At 38.1% G+C, this 15,663-nt stretch overlaps 1 protein-coding gene across 1 annotated transcript in view; it reads left to right on the top strand.

Annotated features, from left to right (window-relative positions):
• The first annotated feature begins 1,523 nt into the window (after window positions 1-1,523).
• The window catches only part of LOC140227624 (calcium/calmodulin-dependent protein kinase kinase 1-like), a 94,577-nt gene continuing 80,437 nt past the window's right edge, over window positions 1,524-15,663 (top strand). The window contains exon 1 of the mRNA XM_072308042.1: window positions 1,524-1,678. The gene's annotated coding sequence lies outside the window, so the exon portion shown is untranslated. The remainder of the gene's footprint in view (window positions 1,679-15,663) is intronic.

Below are 15,663 nucleotides of genomic sequence, written 5' to 3'. Positions count from 1 at the left end.
GGCAGCCGCAGGCCGCTGACTCCGTACAATGTCAGCTGGATCTCCCATCTAACTTTCGAACTTTCACTTATTTAGAGGGCAAGTTCACCATAACATGTTACATGTCCATGGAGTGAATGCAGCGATATCAGTGGAACACATCAGTAAAGTTTGAGGAAAATCGGACAATCCGTTGAAAAGTTATGAATTTTTGCACTTTCTTCGCATTCACTACTGGATGAGAAGACTACTAAAAACAATTTTATGTCACGCGCGTTAAACGATAATATGAAGGGAATTCCACAAAATTTCATTTCTTTTTGAAAAATTACACATTCCCTCGAATTTTACTGACGTATTATGAGGGGAATGTAATTCCCTCTGCCTTCTGAAAGAGGCAACCAAGTGCTCTTTTATCATGTGAAAAAAGTGAAAATATATTGAATTTCTTTAATTTTTTTATATCGTTCTACGCATCACAAGCTGTAGTAGTCTTCTCATCCAGCGATGGTCGCACTGAAACTATATATATATATATATATATATATATATATATATATATATATATATATATACATACATATATATATATATATATATATATATATATATATATATATATATATATATATATATATATATATATATATATACATATATATATATATACACACACACACACATATTTATAAAACATAAGTTATGACTGAATGGATTGTCTGATTTTCCTCAAACTTTCACTTTTGTGTTTCATTAATATTCCTTGCATTCTCTCAGTCCTTTTATATTAAGGTGAACCTTTCCTTTAACAGGAAACTTATAGTCGAAGAGTGTGTTTCTTCTTTTAAATCATCAAAATACTTCAGTGATGAATCTTCAAACTCTGTTTGCATGTCTGGGGTACGAGACAAGATGTTAATTCAGTATAATTACGATCATAATACCATGTGTAATTGAAATCAAGACAACGGCATTGTTTCGTCACATTACATACCATTCCACCAGAGGATGCCAATCAAATAATCAAATAGATTATGAACTACAAACTGCAAGTTTCAAGTTTCAAAACCATGTTATAAAGAACAAGAACATGAGAACAATCTCGAAGTTTATCAACAGCATAACATGTTTCAATAACCAACTACTACAAAGAAACCTTGTTATCAAGTGTCAAGAAACCCCCCCCCCAAAAAAAAAAAAAACAAAAAAAAAAAACAACAACAACAACAACAAAAAAACATGTTGACACCGAGGTGACCCTGCCTATTCAAACACCATATTTTTGCAAGAATTTTCCCCGACAGGAAACAGAAAGACACGTACCTCTGTACTTCAGTATCATAATGATAAGGGATTGCCGCCCTCTTTTGTCCAAATTGATGCAGAAATAAGTGATGAATGAGATTTCTGGGCCAGCACAGAACCGTCGCTTAGCATATTAGTAGGCTCGGCGTACGTGAGAGGCGCGATCATGACTTCGCACTGTTTTCACACGGAGTAGTCATGTGACACGTTCAAGCAATTTCACAATCTGACGAAGAAAACAGACGGAGTTTGAGTGGTTGAGTCATGTAAAAATACGGAGGATCATTAGCGCAGGTGGGTGGCAACAACAAGCTCCGAGAATATCGAGGTGGACAGGTTCCTAAAGAAGAGACGTGTTCGTGCCTAGGGTCAAGAGTTCGGGTCTCAACAACGGGTAAGATGTTTATTCGGGTAGACGTTTTGTTGGGATGTAAACACTGCGGTTTCTCCGCGGTTCAGTATGAAAAATATGGTTGTAGCCCCATGATAGTAGTAGGGAAGGGGAGACACCTTTTCCCGACCAGTTGCCACTTTCTGTTGCAAGTGCGAATGGATGCGGAGCGTGCGAACTTGGGTTCAGTGAAGTGTTAAATACAGCTACAGTAGGCCAACACCCAATGGGCATGATGGGCCAATCATTAGTAGGCCTAGTAATATATCATTATCTTCATTATAAGCACTGTTTGTAGGAATCTACACTAACAAGTACCGTAGTTACAGACCAGCAGAGCAGAGTAAACTACTACCGTAGATATTAATATGTGGGATGGGCCACGTAAAGTCTGTAGTCGATCTAACTACTAAACTAACCAAAGAATGTGAGTAAAGTTTAGAGCTAGAGGTCTACTTTTAATAGAACTGTGTGGTTTATCAAAATGTAAAAGAAAGCGACAGATTTGACTTGTGATGCACTTATACATGTACTAGGCCTACACTAAACGTCGATTACCATTATTAAGTCGCCACTACCTAAACTAAAGTCGCCAGACATTGACATCGCATGTAACCCGCGCCGTGATTGGAGATCAGCTGGGGCGATGGATTTTCATCGCTCTCAGAAGACATTCCTAATTCACCTTTTTCCTCCATAAAAACACAAAAAAATTGTAATCCAAATTTATTTTACCATATGTATTGTAACAAGTGACAAAACCATTTTTAATGCAATGAATGCTTTTGATTTTGAATGGATTTCAGGTGGCAGATTAACAAAGTTTTTCAAACGCAATGATGCACAATGCATCCTACATTTAAGTGTGTGTATAACACACACGCTAATACATGGTGTGCTATATGAGCGGCGAACTAATTCAGTGCCTATCGTTAGTTTGCCAACCCGGCAGTGCATAGGAAACACATGCAAGCGGCGACTTTGCGGTAATTGACGTTAGAGTCTACGAATTGTAGAGTAATTGTGAATTGTGGCAGTTTGCCGCCTTGCCCTTGATGAGCCCGCTCATGGCAGGTACAACATATTCGGTAATATACCGCTAAACACAACGATACACTCTATACACATACCACACATATACTAGGACACCACCAATCTACAATAAACAACAAATAATATACCGGTAGGCACAATCTCTGACCAAAGTGAAATTTTGTCACCCAAATGACAACATATCACATCCAAAATTTTGTTTTAGGTATTTCTTAACATCACAGTTAAGAGACAAGGGTCTAAGAAACTGGATTCTTTGTTGTTTTCCCAATGTTTGTGGATTTTGAACATATGACAGAACTTTAAATTGTGAGCCGAAGTGGGCCGCCATTTTTTTTTCCCCTGAAAGTGAATGTTAATGTACCATTGAAAAAATCAGGAAAACACGAGAAAAACATCAACAACACTGCCAGAATTATGATGGCTGTTTGCAGTCGGTGCATATACTCCAGCTATTTTCATGTGCTTTCGCAGTGGGAATTGGCACTTTATTTTTTATGCAATGTTTGCGAGCCATGTGAAGGCGTTCAGCTGAAGATCGTTTCACACAAAAAAAGAAAAAAAAGAAAAAGAAAAAAGTGATGTAAACAGTAAGTATGGCTATAATACAGCAGGGGGGTAGGGCTCCTTTTAGATAGCACAAATGTACAGTGAAGGTAGTACTCTTAAGGCTCATTTTAAGAGGAATATTCTTCATTATTCTGTGAATGAATAATGGGAAATTACATTTGCACAGAAACATTCTGGAAGTTGTAAATGCCTTTACGAGTGCAAATTTCCAAATGTTTTATATTGTCTACAAAATGTTGATTTTATAGGGACATGAAGAGAAACACTGAGATGTAATTGTATTAAAGAGATGACATACATGTATATGCCGTGGAGTGGAAACTTGTTGCAAAGAGGTTGGATATGACATACCGATATCTTCTTAATATACAGTGATAAGGTGATATTGCAGGTCAAAACCTTTTTTTCCCATGTCTTTGTTTTTGTACCTTTATATACAAGTGTAGGCCTAGTGAGAAACCTGGTATAACAAGGTAATTGTCATGGTTTTCATGGCCTAATTAGGCCTATAACATGGTTCCACTGTACCATAATTTATCAACAGGGCATCTATGAAGGAGCCAGTTGGATATCTTGTTGGATGAAGCAGATGTTTTTTTCTAGTCTGTTTTTCTGGCATTGATAAGCTCTTTCAGGGCTACAGTACTTTCAATGTACAACCACTGTATAGTCATCACTTCAAATTTATAGGGGAAAAATGACTTGCAATAGTTGATGTGTCCATGTCCTCCAGACAGATCCCAATTTAAACACCAAAGTTGACATCAGCCCAGGTATTTTTATCCTTTCTTGTTTTCTCAAACTATGTGTCAGTGTTTGTAGTTGCGGTTTTAAACACATTTCCCTTTCTAGGGCACAGAACGGGCATTTGTGATTCCAAATCCTGTTTTGCTTTTGGACACATAAGCTCTGTCAATGTGCTTGAAGGATCCCTTTTGCAAATGTCACCAAAATTTGCATGATTGAAGAATAGTGTCTTCCAACATTGTTTGTGAAATCATAAGATATTATACATCAGTTTTGAAAAAAAAAGAAGAAAGAAATAAAAACTATCCTTATGTCACTTGAGAATATGCTACCTTTCTGTGCTGAGAATAACGGATGTTGGAATTTTGTGGCTGTCTGAACAAATTCACTGGAAATCTGTAGTGTACAGCTGTAGTTTCATCCTACACTGTAATTATGAAGAAGTTTCCAGTTCTATCTTTCTAATGGAAGGTCTGAATTATCCTACCTGTATATAGTACCAGCTTATGAAAGGAATCTAATTTTCTGGGTCACAAATGGGACAAACAAGTCTCTTTCACATAGGTAATGCTGACACAGAGATACAAGATAGTTTTGATTCCTGTTGATCTCCATGCTGAGTTGTTCCTTTATAATGACGCATCCTGTATCGATTGCAATGGGACAGGTAAGCTGATTCATTCCTGTTCCAGAGCTTGAGGTTGTGATTGCTGTCGGCCACAACACAAGATTACATACATATGTACATGTACGTCGTCAGTGATACAGCATCGATGCCGTCATATTAAGGAAGTGATTACCCCCGTGTTGACACATCCATAGGTTACCACTGGTATACTTGTATCAGATTTGTACGACTGTACCTCACTATCTGTACTTTTCTGTAACATTTGTTATGTACACAAGTTTATATAGGCCTGCTATATTTTGCAAGTTTATGAACAGTGGCATGGCCGTCCTATTGGTTTGTGTGCTATAGTTTGACTTTCCTGTGAAATAAACATTGTGTTATATCATCTATTGATCTGAGCAATCAATTGTTTATCATACATGTATATGATAGAATAGACATAGCAATATACAATCTATGATACATCTATGACTATTTTTGTACACATACCACATTATTAAAGTTTGCTGAGGTGTGATTTGGAATCTGTTATTTGATTTTCTGCTGGACCTTTTTTGTTTTCATGTAACAAAGCCTTTTATTTGCTATAACCAACATTTGATCCATGCAATATTTTTAGACAGGTATTTGGCCTACACGTACATGTACCAGGTACATTGTACATTGTACGTTATGTACATGAGGCATTTTTTTGTGCATGTTTCCATTGTTCATTTTACATTGTCTTCTTTTTGTTTATGAAAATGAAAAAGAGTGAGCTATTTTAAGACAACTGTGAATACTGTGAGAGACATTAATTGTCCATTGTTATATTGCAGGGTTGGAGGAGAGAAGTAGACTGTCGGGATTTTTTTCCCCAGTGATAGCTCGATTTAAAATACCTACCTGGTTTCATTTACGTAGTAAAACATTAACAGCCTTCATGACTCAATTTGTATTATCATGTGATGGCAACAGTGTCATGTTTTCCCCCTTTCTTCTGCATCATGTACAGAATTTTCCATAATATAATATTTACCTGTACATTCATTTTTATGAGGGTCCTTTTTTTTTGGGGGGGGGGAGGGGTGTATTTCCAGAATTTCCTTGTTGAGTTGCATTTAGAGCAAGGTGGATGAATCAACAAAAAACTATAAAAAAAAAAAAAAATCATCTGAAATAGCATGTTAGTGTAAGTATGTGATGTTACCAATGTACAGTAAGAAGCTTAAAGCTGCTGTTGGAAACTAGTGAAAAGAAAGTGAACCCCCCCCCCCCCCCGAAAAGTATGTAATAGATACCATAATTGCTGTACTGTTGATACAACCGTGAGGCAACCTTTCCCCAAACCTTCAAAACATAAAGTGGCACCAGTGATGGTATTCAGATCAGCATGTTACTGATAGGGTAAAAAGAAATAGTTACGATGTTGTACATCTCAATATTTAATGCATTATCTGATGTATAGTCCAGAGTACAGCACATAACTAAGTCTGTGTCAGCAGGGCTGAGCTGACAGGTTTTGTTGACTATTTTCCAACCAGACAATTGCTGAAAACACCAAGTTACATATGTACATGTAGGCCTAGATGAAATTCAGATCTAAATACTGCGTGGAATTAGCAGACGATTAATCTGCCCAATGCAAGACACTTCCTCATGGACTACTGTCTGCAGTCAAATGTACCAAAACCTCTTTTTGAATGGAGTCAAATCTTCGAGTAGCAGTGGCTGTAGTCTTTGGAAGGTGATAAAATTTAGGTCAGAGCCTGTACAGTGAGGTCATGATCCAAGGACAAAAACCTGCCATGGGTCAGCTTCCTCCCTGTTTTTCCTGACTTTGTCATTGACCACTGTCATTGACCCTATTGTTGACCACTATGACTTCTTTCTAAATACCAGATAATTCTCATGCCATTAGGAATTCCCAGTTTTTGTTGTACTGCAATGGTGTGTTGCTCCTTCCACTGTCACATTTTGTAATTGAAGGTCCAGAAATCAATAGGTACACCTGGACAAGGGCATTACATGTATGAATATGTACAATTGTATGCATGTACCGGTACGGACATTGCCTAAGAAATGTGTATTTGGTGATAGACATTCATGGGAATCTTGTCATAGTAATGTTGGTGGTGTTGTTAATTCCACTCAATTGTATTTAAGCAAGCTCTAGTGGAGATTTCACTGAACCATTTTCTTACAGGCTCTGTGGTTCATATTAGTAGTGTACAGTGTACAGCATATTGCATCAGTCTTGGCAGCACATGACCTGTCCATTTTTTCTGTCAATTCTCTTTGGTTAACACAGGTGTTGACATTTTAGAGGATGATGTTCATAGTACTTTACTGAATGAATTTATGACTGAAGCATCCTAAATGCATTTCACTTCGACAGAATATCATGCATAATCTTGAGATGTGAGCTTCTGTATGCCTCAGGACAGCTTTCTTCTGGGTGCATTTAATAGGTATACAACATCCGTGCAGGATGAAGCAGTCAGAGTTTTGATGTGGAGTTCATCGTGAGGACGAACTCCCCCGTGCGCTCGTTGAAAACAGGCATCGGATGCGATGCAAACAATCCTGCAGAATGCTAAGCGTGCGTAATGCCGGTAGTGGCGCAGCGTGTGGAATAAACGGCTCCAAAACATTGTGTGTGTGTGTGTGGGACATGCAGTAATGCTGTGATGTGGTGTCTGTGTATGAATGCATGTGGACTGAAACACATGTTCTGCTGGGAGCAACAAGTTAGATAAGAGGCTGACACAGATTTATTTGGTACCGGTATCAATGATTAAATTTCTTCTGTGTGTGTTTGAACACTTCATGGGACGATAAAGCCTGCTTTACCCAAGTCTGCAAATGAGAGCATTTTGTGTAAACACATAAATTTTACACAGAATAACTGACAATGAGAATTGATATGGAGCCAACACCTCGATGTACCGGTACTGCATTGTTTTAAAGAGGAAGAGAGGTTTGCGGTGACATCATTTGTATGTAGTCCTTGAAAAGACTGATTATTTGGAGCAAGAAGGCCCTAGAAAGAGGAGAGTGAAGAGAGGAGGCAACATGAGGAGAGAGTAAGGAAGGTAAATAGTGATAGTCAAAAGTGCAACAGTGAGAGACAAGTTGAGGTTGTACTGAGGGAGATGAAGGATAGGAAACAGAAACAGCTGTAAAGAACTTTAAGGTAGAATAAGACCCCGTTTACAGTGAGAGAATGGGTCGGGCTTGGCCACAGCCGAGCTCGGCCTTCATTTCACTGTAAACGCGCAAAAGGCCAAATGCGGTACCAAAATCATTTGGCCAAGCTCTGGAGGTAGTCTTAGCCACGGCTCGGCCGCGGCCGAGCTCGGCCTTTTTTCACTGTAAATGCAGTCTGGGCCAAATGCGGTACCAAATTTAGTCTGGCTTCCAGACCCTCTGCCTGTACTATTTTGTTATTCAGGATATCAACGCCCTCTATGTCGAAAACTAATATAGTTTAAGGTGGTTTTCTTTTGCAAAGGACTTTGACTTCGGCAGAGGTGGCGATTTCGTCGCCGGGGAGTCCAGCTGGCAAAGGGTCTGTTACAAGCAGAGCGCCACTACGACAAAATATTGAAAGGTTTGAATTTAAAGCCCGGGCCGAGCCGGGCACTGTAAACGGACAAAATTGCGGGCCAAGTACCACAATTCATTGAGGCCGGGCTCGGCCGCGGCTCGGCCCAGCCGCAGCTCGACCCAGCCCTGCACTGTAAACGGGGTCTAAGAATCAGGTAAAGGGTTTGGAAGATGGTACGGGGAGAAAGATAACCAGAAATGAGGGAAGAGAGGGGGAAGGAGAAGGTTGAAAAATCAGAAAGATAAGAGAGAGAAGTGGTGAAGATGTGAATTTTTGAACCATGCATCATAAGACCATACGCTATTTGATAAAGACATCTTGGATGTCAACGGATGTGGTCTACACCGAATTTTGAATTTAGTACAGAAATGGCAACCATTTGGGTGGGGCAAATGGGTGGCACAGTACAGACATACATACGCGAAAGTGGCGGCTGAAGTTGTTGACAGTGAAATGAGCGACTTAATGCGCCCTTGTAACCAATTGAGTGTGCACGCGACGAAGGCATGTTTATTTGTGACGTGAGAGGCATGCAATGTTGCAAAAACTGTGAGTTGATCATGAATCTTTGAGCACAAGAGTCAATGTAATTTGGTGACGTCAGCTGTGTAATTTCCGTTTTTGCTTGAAGAAAATTGCATCGCCCAAAAGTGACAGCATGCAAAGGTACTTTTACATGTACCTGCCCATCACGTGATGAGCAGCCGACAAATTGAATGGCTAGAATGTTTATACAGTGTACATTGTGTAGGAGTTGTATATGTATAAAAAAAAAATGACAACCAAAAACCTCAAGGCTTTGATATCTTGTTTTGTGTTTGTGGAAAAATTCAAATGTTGCCTCGGAAATGAGAAGGTGTCACGGCACCATTCTTGCTTATTTTGAGACTCTTGGTCTGTGTTCGTTTTGAATGTCAGTCGTGCGCATGAAAGATTGTGACAAGTATTAAATCTGCCTGAAATAGCTGTAAACATGGATGGCATTTATACTTGAATCGACCGTAGTGTTTCCAAGTGAATGTCAAATTCATTGTGTGTGGGGATAGAACTTCACTGTGTAAATTGGAAGAGAAAAGATGAAGAACAAGTGTAAATCTGGAAAAAAAAAAACGGGAATACAGTGTACATGTACAAATCAATGGTAGAAATGTCAATGTAAAATCAAGCAAGTCAAGCATGGTACTGAGCCTTGTGACATTTTCCGCAGCAATCTTCTATTTCTGAAACTTATGGCCTTTAAATAGAAAAGAAGGTATGGCGGGAATCGTACGCTCCTTGAGCATTGATAGAAAAGAGAATCAGATAAAAAAATGAGAATGTAATGCCAAAAATCAACACTGGAAATGTCATGAGACAAAAAGCCCAGTCAAGCATCAATGTGATAATCTTAGACAGTGGCGTATTATTTCTGTTTACACATTTTCTCAGCTTGTATGTACAAATAGAGCATTTAGTGTACATTTTTGGCCATGTTGAAAAATGAAAAAACAAAACAAAACAAAAAGAGATCAAAATCAGCACTTGATATGAAATCATTAAGTAAAGCATTTACTCTTCATTTGAGCAGAAATGCAAAGTTTCCTGAAATCTTGTTTTGCTTTGTTGTTGTATTTTTTTTTTTATTACACCAGTATATGAAAATTGCATCTGAGTAAAACTTTAGTGATAATCTCTTTGTCCCGTTAAAGCTCAATGTGAGGGATGTTCATGTTTGGATGAATATGTGTGGATGTGTTAAAAAAAAAAAAAAATCCTTATTGTAATTCTTTTGTGATGTCACCACCCACCACCAAAACAAAAATTATGGGATCTTGTGATATATCTCCATGAAAGCCAACTGTGGACTTAGGGTTGAATTTGATTTCCATAGTTCGTATCCACACTGACGCAAATAGGTGGGATACTAATCTCAGATTTGCTTCGCAATCCAAATCTGCAAATGTTTGCCTGTGTGGAAATGTCACCAAATAGCACGATCAGGATTGCGATCTTGTATTGTTGTCTGTGAAATTATCATGATGATTTGAGAAGTAGCATGATAATTTGCACCACCATGAGTGTGTGAACACTGGAGCAAAAAAGAAGAAGAAAAAAACTTACGATTTTTTGAACAATCATTTAAAACATTCATGCTTGAACAGTGCCTGAACACAAGAGCAAGGGTCACCATTTTTGGTAGATTTTGGGCATACCCTATTTGGTCAGCAAATTAACACGATTGGGAATTAGCTGGATATTTCTGTCTATCTGAATGGGTGCATAAAAGTCTTGGTACAGATGTATTTGGAGTGTGATCGTTGTCATGCTATTTTGTCTGTGTGTGAATGCGACTTGTGAGTCTCCATGGGATTTGGAGGTTGGAGATGGCTGTGTGAGCTAGAATTAACTCTGCCCTGATGCAGATTCTTATATTGGGTGAAGTAATGACAAAATTTGGACTAAATGCAAGGATGGCTTGCAATTACTGTACATAAAGCATTCATCAGTTACAAGTCCCAAATTGTCAGGAAAGTCAATTTTGAGCAATTTCCAGCATCTACACTCCACAGTAGCAGAACTTTGTGTGTGTGTGTGTGTGTGTGTGTGTGTGTGTGTGTGTGAGTGTGTGTGTTCGTACATTGTACAAAAGGTGTATGTGTGTATATGTCATATACAATGTGTGTATGTATACGTGATACGTTATGTACAGTGTATGTGGTGAAATTTGTATTTGGTGGTTGTCATATACTGGTAGATGAATTAACAATAGGTCATTCACATTCAAATTACCATGGTGGTTTGTTGGCATCATTCTGATTTGCAAAATACCACAGTAATGGATACTATGGTAAATTCACTCATTACCATTCTCATTCACAATATATACCATATGTAGTATTTCAAGTAAGCGCTGTGCATGTGCATATCGGGAGAAGACAGGAAGTGTGTCAGTTCACATGAGAAAAACACCGCTGTGTGGTCAGTGGTATTTTTTTACACAATCGCACTCAAATCTTGTATGCATATTTTGTCTGAAGTTTGAGTGACCATCCTAAATACTACACTATTTCGCGGTATATTTGCACTTTACATTGCAAAATACTGCAGTATTTCAAATACTGTGGCATTTAAAATACAGCGTTATTTCACAATAAATGTGAATACACCTACAGATAATGAAGACATCCCTTCTGTCATTGAATTATACTGCAAAGTGATATCTAGTCATGCTATTATTTCACACCTCCATATTTCGCAGCTGAAATGTCTTAATTGTGATGGTGCTAAGCATTGCCAATATTGCACGCCTCCACATTTTACAGCTCTAATTATGGGTTCCTCCCACCTTCTGTATTTTATGGCCTTTAATATGCATTTTACTGTGAAATCTCATTGCAAATAATTGCATTCTTTATTCCTCCTCCTACTTGATACAGTGTATGACCTTATCTTACCTTGTTAAATCACCTACTCACTTCAATTACTGATGTGATGTATGATATTGTCGATCCTTTGTTTCTAGGTCTTAATTTTGTTCTAGGTCTTAATTTTGTTTGTTGGTGGGAAGAAATATATGGGGAAAGGATTGTGGAAATGATGAGTTTAACACGTCAGTGCCAGAAATGGTATTTATGCAAGTATAGTATTGTATCTTCATATCACAGGTTTCTGCAATACATTTGGTGTTTCAAAAAGTTGATTAAAATTTCTCTTGTATTTGAGCCCTTTGTTTTTCATATAAAAGTGTTTGCCTTGGATATAGAATTTTCAAATGTCCTCAAGTAAAAACTTATTCTTAAATTGGCAATACATTTTCAAAGGTGGAAGCTTGTTTCTCCCTCTCATTAGCATTTTGTTTGGTGTGTTTGAAATCTATATATAGTAAGGATGTACATTGCATGTTTCATGTCTTTAATAAAAGTCAGTCCGGCATACCTGAAGTTCTTAACTGCCAAAGGCCAAGTTGGGAGGAGGGGAGAAGGGACAGGGGAAGAAAAGAAAAAAAAACATATGGAAGAAGTATATATGGATTTCAGATAAGGAGAAAATTGTCTTTATGACTGGCAATGAGATTTTAAAGGGCATAATATTATTGTGTATATTTTTTGTTTCTCTAAAACGCAAGGAAAAGTAATTGGCCTCCTCAGCTGATGAATAAGGTGCCAGCAACAGTGAAAACAAAGATTTCTCAACAAATAATTGGAACTTATGGACTTATTTGTCACTCTCAACTTATTTGTCACTCTCTCCTTGTGTTGTAAAAGTGGTTTTCAACATGATTTATTTATTTTTTTCCACTGGTATTCTTTGAAATGAGGAACTCTACCCTTGACTCTGATTGGCTGTGAGGGAACTTGTTGTTTAGTATTGACATTTTTTTTTTTAGATTGTTTGTCATAACTAAGTAGTAAACATGGTTCTTGGTAAAAACAAATTTAAGTGTGTTTTCTACTCCCGTTATGAGATGAGTGATGCTCAGGAAAATTATAATGAAGTAAAAAAAATATAAAGATTCTTGTGCCTTGAGTGATCCAAGGATATTTTGTATAATCTACATGTACAAAGATTCATGAAAGCCATACTAGTATGGAAAATAATGACTTAATTTCAGAAAACAAGCTTAATTCTTTTTCTTTTTATGCAATGAGAATATCATTTTCATTTGTGTATTATTATCATTTTTTTGAGGGGGGAGGGAGGGATTTGTAGAAGTTTATTTCTTTTGAGTACATGGCCATGTATCATATGTTCATGATTTCTGTATTTGTAGTCTCATGGATTTACATATATTTGTGTTTTTATTTGTGTTTTCAAAAAAATTGCAACTGTAACAGCAAGATGTAATGATCTCATGACTAATATTGTTGTTGTCTTGATGAAGAGGAAGAAGACAAACTTACATCCTCACAAAATAAAAGATTATTTGAGTGCAGCGAGAAACGGCACTATTGTGCACTAGTCCTTGCGCCTGATTTTGTGGCCTTTTTACTAGAAGGATATTTTGCCATAGGTACATTATGATCTCCTTCTTGTTTTGATATGTGATAAAATTGAAGACCGTGCATTGGGAGAGTGTTTCTGTAAAAAGTGTGTTGTGACCACAACCGATACACACATACATGTACATCCTTGACGTGCCCTTGCGGGATACTGAAGGTACATGTATTCTCTTGGGTGACTGCAAATTTTAGATGCTCGGTTTCACCACTTCAATTTTTCAAAGTGCCAAAATCACTGCAGCTGAATGAGTGGTATTAAAAGAGCCTGTACAGGCAGCTCTATTGATGCATGGCAGATTAAAACGTGATGAATTTCACAACTGGTGAGAAGTGCCAAATGGGGCTGGAAAAAAAAAATCTCCGAAGGGTTTCTCAACAGATTATCAAGTATAGTAGGGTGAGAAACATTGATAAAGAAATAGTCTCAAAGGGGTTCGCATCAGCTTAGCTGAGTGAGTGATGTAAGGTATTTATTGGCATCTGAATCTTGTAGATGTCATATTAGACTGGATACTAATACCATGGCGATCATCTCACATTTCATGTATGTTTGTGCAGTGTGTGTGTTTGTGTTTGGTTAGACATGGGGGGGGGGGATTAATGGTCACATGATATCTGCCCTGTCAATCTGCGTATTTGTCTATTGCCACTGATGCATGAAGATGGAGGCTGGAGGTGAGATTGACAGCGGCTGGCATGGCAACCCCATCACCTTGACCCTCCATGTGAGCATTTCTGGTGTCATTGGCCTGTATGTCGCACTCTCAGATTGCACTGTGCAGAAGTCCCAGTTATTATCATTTTTTTTTTTTTTTGGCTGTCTGGAGAAGATCATATTTGGAGAAGAAGAAATTTTGTGACATGAGAGGTGCTTGCCCATTTTTGTTGTGTTTTGTTTTGTTTTGTGTGTGTGTGTGTGTGTGTGTTTTTTTGGGTGGGGGGGGGGGGGTCCTCCCTCAGGTTTTGATTACACTGTTTGTAGTCCATTTAAAGAATTATTAACTTTTCCCTTCTCAATTATTCCCTGCCACATGCCTGCTATTTTCAAGTTTTATATCTTTAATGTCATTCCATGAAATCAGTGTTAGCAAAAAAGTTAAGCATTCCTGATTGTCCTGGGTATCTGTCAGATAGAAGATGCTGAACCATTTCACAGTTAGTGGTGTGTATAAGTTCATGTATAAGTTTTATAATAAAATGTAGTGCCAGCTAAGTGTATCTGAGATAACTAAGGAAATAGTATCCTCTGTATTTTGTGTGACTTTGATGAAATAATTTTAGGAGGTTTTCAGTCCAGGAAGAGATGTTGAAGGAATCTGCATACTGTAAAGCAAAATGTTTTCACAGCATGAAATTTTCACAAATTGGAGCCGACGAACTTTTTTGAGGCATAAAACTGTTGCAAATTGCCACTGGCATTCAATGCATATATACATGTAGTGTAGACAAGAACTTTGGCATGCATTTTAGTTTGTTTGCTCTTGCGAAATTAAAATGCACATGAACACTTCTGGTTTTACAGTACCCCTTCTGAAGGAAACTCAAAAAGAATATGAATTAATCGTTGATATGACCTATTTACATTCCCATTGATATAGGACTGGCAGCTACAAGTTGTCCTTTCCAAGTGTGACTTTGCCTCTTTAGGTACTGTGTCCAATATTATTGTAGAATAGCCTGCTTTTGGAATACAGTGTGATAGAAAGGATAAAGAATTGTGTTAATTAAACTGTCCGAGTAACACCATGGTACCACAGGCATTACCTGCATGCCATACGCGTCTGTCCGTTGCTGCACTCGGTGCCCTTCGTACTGCCTGCCTGATTGGCATTCCCGTCGCCATTTCTCGTCTTCCTGCTGCACCCGCCACCGACGAGGCTCGAAAAAGTGTTCCGTTGCCGTGGCGACGGAAGATCAGAGCCGGTTGTTTGAGCCGAAAGGAGGGGGAAGTGTGATGAAGTCGACAAAATTGAGCAGTTTGTGCTCGGAGGCAGCGTCTGTCTGCATATCCACCTAACCTTTGGTAATCAAAATGCCATGCTGTGCCCCAAATGCAAAACCAACTATTTGTCGTCATCCCCAATGTTTTGTTATTAAATTTATGTTAAAGCTAAGTACAAATTAAAGCAACCTTGAATATTCTGAAAAAATCGCGGTTTTGAAAGCCTCAGTACTGTTTTTTATGGTTTTTTTTATATTAATCTGTTGAGACAATTTGTCTATTTTTAGTTTCAGAATGGGTAAACACACATAATTCTTGCATGTTTTCTCGATTGTTACAGCCTGGCAAAACTCTTCTAGGGCAATTTGGAGTGGTATTACCCAGCAACAAGTGCTAACCCTTTAGCAACTGAAGATGCTGTACATAATGGCCTATGGTTCCCTGAAAGGTACAGCAATATTGCTCTCATTTTGACAA

Source organism: Diadema setosum, chromosome 4 (genome assembly GCF_964275005.1).
Source record: "Diadema setosum chromosome 4, eeDiaSeto1, whole genome shotgun sequence".
Taxonomy (NCBI): Eukaryota; Metazoa; Echinodermata; class Echinoidea; order Diadematoida; family Diadematidae; genus Diadema; species Diadema setosum.
Note: the sequence above shows the minus strand (reverse complement) of the source record. Positions and strands in the feature narration are given on the sequence as shown.